This window comes from Palaemon carinicauda, chromosome 6 (assembly GCF_036898095.1).
Source record: "Palaemon carinicauda isolate YSFRI2023 chromosome 6, ASM3689809v2, whole genome shotgun sequence".
NCBI classification, from domain to species: domain Eukaryota; kingdom Metazoa; phylum Arthropoda; class Malacostraca; order Decapoda; family Palaemonidae; genus Palaemon; species Palaemon carinicauda.
Window position 1 is genome coordinate 75,547,194 of NC_090730.1, and position 12,500 is coordinate 75,559,693.

Genomic DNA, 12,500 nt, shown 5'->3' on the forward strand with positions numbered 1-12,500 from the left:
TCAAGAGGCAGGTGCAGATGTTTAAGTCCGTGAAGTACAAAAGTTGATCCTCAGCCGAGTACAAAGGCAAGAACAGAACTAAAGATATGAAAAACTTGGGTAACAAACATAACCTTCGATGAAGGAACTACGGTGGCGTGACGGGTACTTCAGCCAATCACAAGCAGAGTAAGTCGAGCGACGAGGTGAAGAAACTAAGATTGTTAAAAATCGTAACCAGGCCGGCAACGTAATCGGTAGTTGAAGAACGTTAAAACTGTTATCATGTCGGAGTCATGAGACCTCCCCCCTAGAGACCTCGTACATCTGTAAGGTGGAAGAGGTTAAGATCCCCTATTTGTCAAGGGTCCTCTTGATAAAGCGTCTGCGATGACGTTCTCTGTTCCTTTCACGTGCTTAATGATAAGTTGGTAAGGCTGAAGCATTAAAGACCATCTCATTAATCTTTGGTTATGATTTTTCATCTTCTGAAGGAACCGAAGCGGGTTGTGATCCGTATATATTTCAAGAGGATACCTTTGATCTTGAATATAACAGGCAAACTTTTGCAGGGCAAGCATCAATGCGAGACATTCCTTTTCTATCACACTATATGATTTCTGATGTTTTTTCAACTTAGCTGAATAGTAGCACACAGGATGGAGGGTATCAAAGTTGACATCACGTTGCATAAGGACTGCACCCACTCCTTGATCGCTGGCATCTATGTAGAGCAGGAAAGGTTTATCCATACTAGGGGTACAGAGAACTGGGTTACTGGAGAGAAATGCCTTTAGCTGATGGAAGGCTTTCTCACACTCATCTGTCCACTTGAACAGTACGTTTGAGCTAGTGAGGGTCGTAAGTGGGGCAGCTACTGCAGAGAAGTTAGGGCAGAAACGGCGATAAAAGCCACACATACTCAGGAAGCGCTGTATTTCCCTTCTAGTCGCTGGACGAGGGAAATTGAGAATGGCTTCTATATTCGCTTCCTTAGGCCGAGTTTGACCTTGACCCACCACATGTCCGAGGTAAGTCACCGTACCCTGGCCGAAGGAAGATTTGAGCAAGTTTATGGTGAGACCACTTTCATCCAGGCGTTACAGTAGATTTGATAGACGTTGCAGGTGATTGTTCCAAGTTTCTGAAATTATCAAAATATCGTCTAAGTACACATAAGTCCCTTCTAAATCCCTAGTAATGAAGTTCATAAGCCTTTGAAAGGTTGCTGGGGCAGAATTAAGACCAAAAGGCATACGGGTATATTGAAATAGACCATCAGGGGTTATAAAAGCTGATATTTCCTTAGAGTTTTCAGTGAGGGGAATTTGATAGTAACCTTTTTGTAAATCTATTTTAGATACAAACTTAGCTTGGCCAACAGAATCTATTATAGTATCAATTAGAGGCAATGGGTAAGAGTCAGGGATAGTTAAATCATTAAGTTTCCTGTAGTCTGTGCAAAGTCTGAAACGTCCTCCAGGTTTTGGGTTGAGTAGACAAGGCGAAGCCCATGGACTACGGCTGTGTTCTGCTAGGCCATGTTCGAGCAGAAAGTTTACTTCATCTCGCATGACTTTCCTCCTTTCTGGACTCAGACGATACGGTGGCTGTTTGACAGGGAGAGAACCAAATTTTAGACGGATGTTATGTTCTATCAAATTACATTTCCCTACGGCATCACTCAACACATTAGGAAATTGTTTGAATAGGTTGGCCAAGTCCCTAAGCTGAGACTCTGATAAATGTGTTAGAGACCCTTCCAGGTCTTCTATAATATTACTGTTGGTCGTAATAGGGTTCGGTATATATTCATCCGACGCTTCAATTGGTTTGTCAGAATTTGTTATACATAGATTAATTTTTGAACCAGCCTCATCCGATGTTCTCTTTAAATATTCTTTTAATAAATTTATGTGATATTTCCGAGTCTTTTTCCTTTTATCTGGAGTAGAGATTAAATAGTTATTTGACTTTAAATTATCAATTACGGTATAAGGACCTTGATATTTAGGTGAAAAGGGAGATCCTGGTATAGGCATTAAAACTAACACCTCATCTCCAGGCTGAAACTGTTTGACTTTAGCGGATTTATCAAAGTGAGCTTTCATAGATGCTTGACTCTCCTTTAGGTATTCTTTAGCTAATTTTCTTACTTTAGATAACCTCTCTTTCAAGTTGTTCATATATGTCTGCACATTAACCTTTGAGGATTCTGAATCAAAGTCACTGGCTAGCAAATGATCTTTTACAATTTTTAAGGGACCCCTGATCTCTCTACCAAACAGCAACTCAAAAGGAGAAAATTCCAAAGATTCTTGCTTACATTCTCTAACAGCAAATAATAAAAAGTCAAGACCTTCATCCCAATCGTTAGAACTTTCTAAACAGTAACGTTTCAGCATGGATTTAAGGGTTTGGTGGAATCTCTCTAAAGCTCCTTGAGACTCAGGGTGGTATACAGAAGAGTTTACAGTAAGCACACTTAATTCTTTTAGTACCTCTCTAAAAATATCCGAAGTGAAATTAGTTCCTTGGTCAGATTGCAAAACCTTGGGAATACCAAAATTTGAGAAGGTGTGTATCAAGTTAGTAGCTATATTCTTAGCAGAAATGTTCTTGAGAGGTATAGCTATAGGAAATCTGGTTGATGTACACATGATAGTAAGGATGTATTTATTCCCTTTGCGAGTGGAAGGAAGTGGACCAACACAATCTATTAGTATTTTCTCAAAGGGTTCCTCTAATACAGGGATAGGAATGAGCGGAGCAGGAGGAATAGATTGATTGGGTTTTCCTATAACTTGGCAAATGTGACAAGATTTTATATATTCTGTAACACATTTCTTCATTCCTGGCCAAAAGTAATGTATTTGGAGCTTTTGATAAGTTTTCTTTATACCTAAATGTCCATTGAGACCATCATGAGCCAAAGAAACAATTTCACTTCTCAAAGAGGATGGAATTACTATCTGAAATTCATCGGCCCAATCTTGTTCTTGAGCTAAGTGGCTAGGTCTAAATAATCTTATGAGAATGCCTTCATGAAGGTAAAACCCTGGCTTTTCTTTAACTTCTGTAATGTGGGAAGCTACCTCTGACCAACATTGGGTCAAAGTAGGGTCAGACTTCTGAGCTGCAATTAAGGAATCTTTTGACATCTTTATTTCTTTAATGTTAGGTAAAGGCACAGATTTAATTCTAGTCTGACGAGACTTTGACCTAGTGGTTACACAAACAGGGAAAAGATCAGGCTGAGAGGATTCAATATTTTGAGTAGGGTTATTTTCCAAAGGATGATCTACTACAACTGGACATGGAACAGTAAGTTTCCCAGCAATATCATTTCCTAGTAAAAGGTTAATTCCAGGGACCGGTAAATTTTGTGTTACTCCTACTTTTATTTTTCCGGATACAAGTGGAGACTTAAGATACAATTCCGTGAGGGGAATGGTGGAAATTGAAGAGAGATCACAAATTACTACCTTTTCATTTAGAAAGAATTTCTCTAAGTTAGGGATTACTGTATTAAGCATTATACTTTGAGCAGAACCGGTGTCTCTTAGAATGTTGACAGGATATTCTACATTATTTAGAGTAACTGTGCCAGTCATTTTGAAATCTTCAAAAACATCTATGCAAGGAGGGTGAGCAGCTACGTTAGATGTGGGCTTATTAAATGGGAGCTGAGATTTTACTGAAGTTTTGGAAGCTTTATTAGGGTCATAATATTTAGAGTGTTTACAGTGGGGACTCCAGCATTCAGTAATGTGATGACCAGATTTCTTACAAAAACTGCATATTATTTTAGTTTGGTATTTATCACTACTACTATTCCCATCCTGAGTCTCTGAAACTACAGATGAGGCAGGTTTTACAGGAACTGTCCTTTTATCAGACTTAGGATTACCTTTGTGTACCAAGGAATATACATCAGCACAATTTGCTGCCTCTTTCAATAAGGTTTCACCTCTATCTTCTAGGTGGAGCTTAACATTCAGAGGGATTTTCCTTTTAAACTCTTCATAAACTAATAAGTTAACTAACTGATCGAAAGTGGTGACATTACTCGAGAACAGCCATTTATGAAAATACCGTAACTTCTCTGTAGCAAATTCAACATAAGTCTGAGATGGAGTTTTAATTAAATTACGGAAATTTTGTCTATATCCCTCAGGTGTAAAAGTGTAAGCATTTAGGATAGAAGTCTTAACAAAATCATAGTCTTGGCAGTCTTCTAATGATAGAGTAGAATATACGATCGAGGCTTTACCTTTAAAGTTTGTGCTAACTAGCCATGTCCAAGAGGTTCTGGGCCATTCTAATTGAATTGCTGTCTTCTCAAAATTCCTAAAATAACTTTCAGGGTCATCTTCATTAAATTGAGGAACTAGCTGTGCTTGTTGGGCAATGTTAAACTTCTTATTAGGAGTACCTTGGATAATTGAACGGTCATAAGTCTGAGCCTCTAGTTCTGCTAACTTAACTTCTCTTTCTATTTCTAGCTTTCTTGCTTCGAATTGTATTTGTGCTAACTTCAACTCTCTCTCTATCTGTAATTTCTGTATTTCTACATCAGCAATACTCTTTTGCACGGAAGGTGCTTCAGTCCTAGTGACAATTTCTGATCATGAATTTTATCAATAAATTCTTCGGCACTAGATAATGAGAGTCTATCATGCTCCTGGTCTTTATCATCTAACAATGTCACAGATTCTGGCAAAATTAATCCCTGTTCTACCAAACCATCTATAGTTGTAGTCATAAGGTCTCGTAAGGTCATGGAAGATGTGAACGAAATCTTAAAGTACATAAGAATAAACTTCCATTCATCTTTACTTAAAGTGAATTTACTCAAGTATGTAAAATCTGGCTTAGAGCAAAAGGCATGAACATCAAATTCACTCATTGTAACAGCAAGAAAATCCCTCTGAAGGATTGAGTGTTGGTTACAGGTTAAATATACAATACACAAATTGAATACAAAAGGTATTAAGTACATGTGAAGCTGTATTATCACTACGTTTAGTGATGAGGTAATATTCAGTGATGATTCAATATAAGATTCAAGCAAGATTCATTTCAAGATTCAGGCTGGCTTGTTGCCTTAAGTGCAAGATACGAACATTAACTACCACAAGTTGATAGCAAGTTATAAAGATTCTTGGAACACTTGACAGTTTAAGTTCTAGATAAGATTCTAATGTCTAATTAAAGTCAAATCTATTAAGGATTCTCGGTTTAAAGAGTCTAGTCAATGTGACTTCAGTGGAAATAAAAGGTCATCCGAGTTCTGTATTATGTGTCACAAGACAAAGTGTTGATGACCTAAGAAAGATTAAGGATCGGCATAAGATTACAAGTACTAACACCTCTGTATAACAGCACAAACGACTAAGTTAGTTTCACAAAAAGGCAAGGCGAATTGATATACCTATATAAGTGCACATGGAAAATTATCCCGGACAAGCCCCCATATGTTACAAGCCCTAATTACAGATGAGACCTGATGTCGTAAAATTAGAGGCAGCCCCAAAATGTGCAATGTCAAAATTGAACATGAAAGGAAAAAGTAACTAAAGGCTTGCAAACATCATAAAGATTTATTATATAATTATAATTTAAATAATACTTATAGAACTCAATTCTCAAACTGAATACTCAAAAACTTAATGTATTGACTAATTGAAACAAATGTATTTATAACCTAAGAAAAATTAAACAAAGCAAAACATCAACGTAACACAAATAAGAAACATGAGGAATGGTGTGTGAATATCCGTATACCCACAAATACATGATAAAATCAACACTTGTAAATAATTATAACAGTCATAAATAAATCCAACACTCAAACAAATAACATATTACAAAATATACTCAAGAGGCAGGTGCAGATGTATAAGTCCGTGAAGTACAAAAGTTGATCCTCAGCCGAGTACAAAGGCAAGAACAGAACTAAAGATATGAAAAACTTGGGTAACAAACATACCTTCGATGAAGGAACTACGGTGGCGTGACGGGTACTTCAGCCAATCACAAGCAGAGTAAGTCGAGCGACGAGGTGAAGAAACTAAGATTGTTAAAAATCGTAACCAGGCCGGCAACGTAAGCGGTAGTTGAAGAACGTTAAAACTGTTATCATGTCGAAGTCATGAGAATATATATATATATATATATATATATATATATATATATATATATATATATATATATATATATATATATATATATATATATATATATATATATATATATATATATATATATGTATATATATATATATATATATATATATATATATATATATATATATATATGTAAACATATATATATATATATATATATATATATATATATATATATATATATATATATATATATATATATATATATATATACATATATATATATATATATATATATATATATATATATATATATATATATATATATATATATATATATATATATCTATATATATATACTCAGGTAGAACAGATGGAGTGGGAAGAGGAGTAGTAGGAATGATAATGACACTAGGAACAGAAAAGGCATTAACGGAATGGAGAGTTGTAAATAGTAGATTGTTACTAGTTAAGATTAAATCAAAGAAGTGCAATATGAGTTTTATAGCTTGCTATGCACCAAGAAATTATTCCCCTGAAGAAAGGAAAGATGAATGCTACGAAGAACTCCAGAGTGTAATAAAGGAGATCCCACAGATAGATATGAAAATTGTGATTTTTGACTTCATTCCTAAAGTTGGAAGAAATAATCAAGGTATAGAGAATGTGATAGGGGTCTTGGCAGAAATTGCAAATAAAAAGGGGGCACATTCTATAAGATTTTGAAGGTACACAAGAACATCCAGATATATATAAGGACTTTACCATGTAGTGGTTACAAAAATCAAATAGATTACATAGCAATTAATAAAGGGAAAATGAGGACTTTGAGAAATCTAAGGAACTATAGAGGTGCAGACATTGGTAGTGATCGTCAGCTCCTCATTGCCACAGGGAAATGAAGACTTAAAGCACCAAGAATAAATGTAGATAGAATATTAAGGATTTATACAATTAAGCTTTTAGAAGATGAGCACAGAGAAACCTTCCCAATTGAACGTTGGAGTCGATTTGTAGTCTTCGAAAATTTAAAAGACGAAGAGAAGACGATTCTTGAAGAATCGCATGATATTAAGAACATTTATCAGTCAGTTGGTAGTAACGTTTTGGGACATGCAGTTACAAGGAGAAAGCCATGGATATCAAATGATACTTGGAATACTACATAAAAGAGATAAAGATAGAAATTGATTGTTGAAAGATTTCGAGGAAGTAATGAAAATTACAAGGTAGAGGAGGGTTAAGTATTCTAATATTGATAGCGAAGTCAAAAGAAAAGCCAGGAATGACTGGATGAGGCTGATAAAGCTATGAATTCAGGGAGTAGCTATAGTGTAAGAATTGCTCATAGAATTATTTATTTAAATCTCTACTAGGGCAAAGAAGAAGAAGCATATACCTATCAAAAAGAGAGATGGATCTGTTATAGAAAACAGAAGACGAAGAAAGGCAACGTTGGATCGAACACTTAAGTGAGGTCATGAATAGGAGATAGGAAGGGAATAATTTTACTGATATACACGAAGCAGTGGAAGACCTTGATGTACCCAAGAATGAATGCAGTGTGTTTGAAGTCGATTCTATTATGGAAAAAAAAAAAAACTCAAGAGAATGAAAGCCTCTGGGTACGATGGAATAACTGCTGATATGATATTCGCTGAAAATAAAGTGACTCCCAAAATACTTTAAAGATTATTTCGTAGAATGAGGCGTGAAGAGGCAAAAGATGATGAATGGGAGCTAGGAGTGTTAGTGAAATTGTCCCCCCCCCCCCAAAAAAAAAAGGAGATATGTCTGATTGCAATAATCACAGAGGCATCGCACTTACATCAGTTGTCATGAAAATATATAGTATGCTCATTCTAAAAAGACTTGAGAGAAAGATTGATGAAAAACTGAGAGATGAACAATCAGGAATTAGAAAAAGGTTGAAGTTTTACTGGCCAAATTTTCATTTTAAGACGTGTGGTTCAGCAATGTATAGAATGTAGTAATCCTCGTTTGATGCCATTTTTTTGGACCATAAAAAAACCTTTGATAGTCTGCACCGACTAATTTTGTGGAGAGTCCTGCGTTATTATGGAGTTCCTCTTAAATATGTAAATTTCATCATGTCTGTTCATGAACATAGCAAGTTCAAAGTTAATGTTAGTGGAGTCCTATCAAATGAATTTCCAGTGAACTGTGGAATACTCCAAGGGAATGTGATGTAACCTATGTTGTTTATCCTTCGCTTGGATTTTGTAATGCTTAGAACAGTTGAGGATGGCGGAAAAGGATTGGACTGGATTGATAACAGGATATTAGCAGAACTAGAGTATGTTGATGACGCTGCCCTTATAAGCAGAACACCATAGGACTAACAAAGCTTGCTTACCAGAATACATAAAATATCACAGTAGGTTGGCTTCAAGGTAAATAGAAGAAAGGCAGAGATAATGAGGATGGATTATGCAATGGGAGATGAAATATAATTGGAAGGAGAAACGATTAATGAGGTGGAATCTTTAAATATTTAGGAACTATAATATATAATACAGGATCTTCAGAATTTGAGTTTAATAAAAGATTGAAGAAAAAGATCGAACCCCGATAACAGCCACAACTCTCCTCAAAGGTCAAGTAAAAGTTAATTTGTCAATACTTTTTTATTTTTACTATGAATTATTCACTTGTATCAATTTCTAAAGTGAGGAATTATTATTTGGTTTTTAGTTACTTCTGTAAACCTTTAGAAATGAATTTATATGTGTATTTCTGGATGTGTGGAACAAATTGAGATAATAAATTTTTTTTTTTTGATGGGAAGGGGGGGGGGGAATAATTGTTTAGGTTGCGAACATTTTGGGTTACGAAAAAGTTTATATATACATGGTTACAGCTGTATTTTCTCTCTCTGGAAAATTTTACGGAAGATGGTGACCTTTCCGTTTTCTCGGCTATGCATGAGTAGTCCCAAAGGTTTATTAAAATTTGAATGATAAAAAAATCAAATACCAAGGAGTTGGGGCAAATGGGTTCGTACCAGAAATGAAAGAAACAACTATATTGTCTTATTAAATGTTCCAACGGATGTTAAAATCAAGATTTAAAACATTAACGATATCAACATAAAATTCACAAGGGAAAGGCATTTGTGATTCAACAGATAACTGAAAAAGGTAATAACTTTTAATTTGTTATTTTAGATGTGGCAAATAGTAGCAAAAGTGGGGGAAGACTGAAATACTTCTTCTATAAATAAGAAGAATACCCAAGGGAAAAATAAAGAAATTAAGCAAACCCAAAAGTATATAGAAAACATGGTGAATATCGAAATGTTGGCATAAACAGGATTGGAAAATGTTGTAAAACAGTTGTACGTTTCCTCATGAGTATTCACAGACAATAATTTCCTACACACTAAAGGCTAAAATGCGAAACGGATACTATCCAAATGTAACAGAAAAAAAAAACAAAGTTATTGTTATTCAATCATGATCTGCAATTATTTTTCCAACAATGGTTTCGTATTTAAGGGAAAAACGCTGAATCTTATAAACTATCTTGTATGGCAAAACATCATTAGGCCATAAGACAAAAGGTAACGGGGGAAAAGATTGAGCAAATAGATACATAGCTCACTAACGAATTCTATTCTTTGCCTTATATAAGAATCATCAACAAGGTCTTTTCATTTCTATTTCCATTTTCACATGTGACTATGATCTAATCACTGAGGCAAACACCATTGCAGAAATCATAAGCTCTGTTGCAAGATCAGTTTCATTTGAATCATTGCTTTTAGAAATTTTCTCTTGACTGAACATTCTTTCCGACATATTTGAAGATTCACGCTCCTTCATCGAGTTACATTTCTTTCCAGTTATTGAGTTTCATTTGCCAAGTAAATATGACCTTATTCAGTGCCAGACGTCAACTGGCGTAGGATGATCATAAGTTGCACCCATTTGCCTAAGACAGCCAAACATGTTTTCCAGTCCATCTTGGATACGTTTGGAGAGTATTATGTGTGATATATCATATTTACTTTTCAACATATCATGCAACCTTGGCAAGGATTTACATAACACAATACAATAAGTCCCTTTTGCAAACTCGCATTGTTTCAGCAGTGCACTTCATATTGTCAAGAATGTTATTCTGTTCCGTCAGTTGCATCTCATGGGCATGTCTAGATTGTTTTTCTGTCATAAGGTACCTTTCAATTAAACACATCAAACTAATTGAAACCATATAAAAACTCAAAACTATGGTTGTATTCGAAGAATGTAAAACTAAATCAGTGCAGAGATGACTGAAGTGATCTGCATTTAAATGAAACAGTAGCCGAGTGACTTCTTGCCATGACCTGTCCGGCAGGAGGTGCGGCTCTGGGGAGGATAAGCCACAACCCCGCACAAATGACTCTTCTTGCTATTCTATATACCTTGCTGCTTAGTATACCTTTTGAGGTACTGTTCATGAAATTATGATAATCAACTTAATTAGTAATTTGCAGCCCGTTGATTAGCAAAAGGTATAATGAGAGTTTTGGAGGTAAAACAAACAAGTATTTAAGGATTAGGAAATATTTAAAGTTGAAACATTCATGAAAACTTAAAAATTGATATCCAGAGTATTGAATTGGTTAAGGTTTTTTGATAGAAGACACAAAAATAACAGAATTACTGTAAAAGTATTATAGAAGAGCATGCTACGTGTCAACAGTAATCAAATAATCAAAATGAATTGCAGGTAGATAACACTAGATATATCGAAAAATATAATTGAAGTTAAGTACTCGGTGTTTAAGGGTGTAATATCTTAACACAATTTTTATAAGGCATTTTCCTCTTAGTGGGCAACCATGATGAGTGAATGCAAAAGAAGAAACATTTGAAAACACTCAAAATAATTTCTCAAATGATTATGTCACGTGATACTGTTTTATATGATTATATATATATATATATATATATATATATATATATATATATATATATATATATATATATATATATATATATATATATATATATATGTGTGTGTGTGTGTGTGTGTGTGTGTGTTTGTGTGTGTATATATATGTGTTTGTATATATACACATACACACACGCACACACACACACACACACACACACACATATATATATATATATATATATATATATATATATATATATATATATATATATATATATATATATATATATATATATGTATGTATGTCCTAATCCTATTAAAAAATCACAAGAATTTTTAGATAAACTTTTAAAGAAACTCAAGTAATTGATGTGAAACAAATATTTCGGATAAATCTTTTGCAATACACAATAAAATGTTGAATACCACAGTTATCTAAGGGGGATGGTGTTTAGCTTCATACAAGTGTCAAAATTAAAAAACTAATAAAACCATCAGAACTGACTTACTCTACGTCCACGTATGCGCACAAACAAACACCCACACATAAATACCTATGTATAGAAGCATTTTTTTTCTGTAATAATTATTTTAATATGAATAAAACCCTATCGACAGCATTCACTCATGGATCACTTCCCCGTGTACCGATTTTCAAGGAATATCTAATTTCCCCTTTTTATGGAAGTTTCATTTCCAAAATTAACTTATAACCACAAAGTGAGAAAATCAAATGTGGTTGTATTGCATATTTATCAAAACACGCTTGTACAATGTAATAGTATTTCTGTTTTTTATAAATATCAATATTGCTCTCCCCTCCCACTAGTAACCTGTTTAAGCCTGTATGTCTAGGAATCATTGTGATTGAGTTTTAGTACCGTTCTTGCTTGGAACGGTTTGTATATAAATCATGATCTATTCAAATAAAGTTAGTTGGAATCACCTTGCCTCACAGGTGTCCTCTAACTGCTAGCATGCACAATTGGCACCTACCGGTGTGACAAGATGTCCCTCTTGATGACTCCAATGCCGCCCACCTCTGTAGACCTGGACCGTGGATACCTGCTCCCATGTGCCGACAGGTGTTTGATTTCAATCGCGTCCTTTCCCATCCCTATCGGCAATCTACTACATAGCTACTGATGATGACGTTCATTTTTCATGGCATTACTAAGGATGATAAGAATTGGGTCTGCGCATGTACTTCATGCCAAAATTCAAAAATACATTGACACAAGAATTCAAGAGTGGGCACCTTTCCTTAACCTTACTGTCGTATTGCCAACATTCACGTCGATGTAGTTGGTCCCCTATCCACATCACAAAAACCTTGTTACCTGTTAACAGTCATTGACCGCTCCACTCGTTGGCCTGAAGCCCTTCCCATTGTAACTATGACATCTGCCTAATGTATATCTTCATTACTCTCAGAATGGAGAGCGAGATTTAGTATCACTAAGCATATTACTTCTGTTACAGGTACCA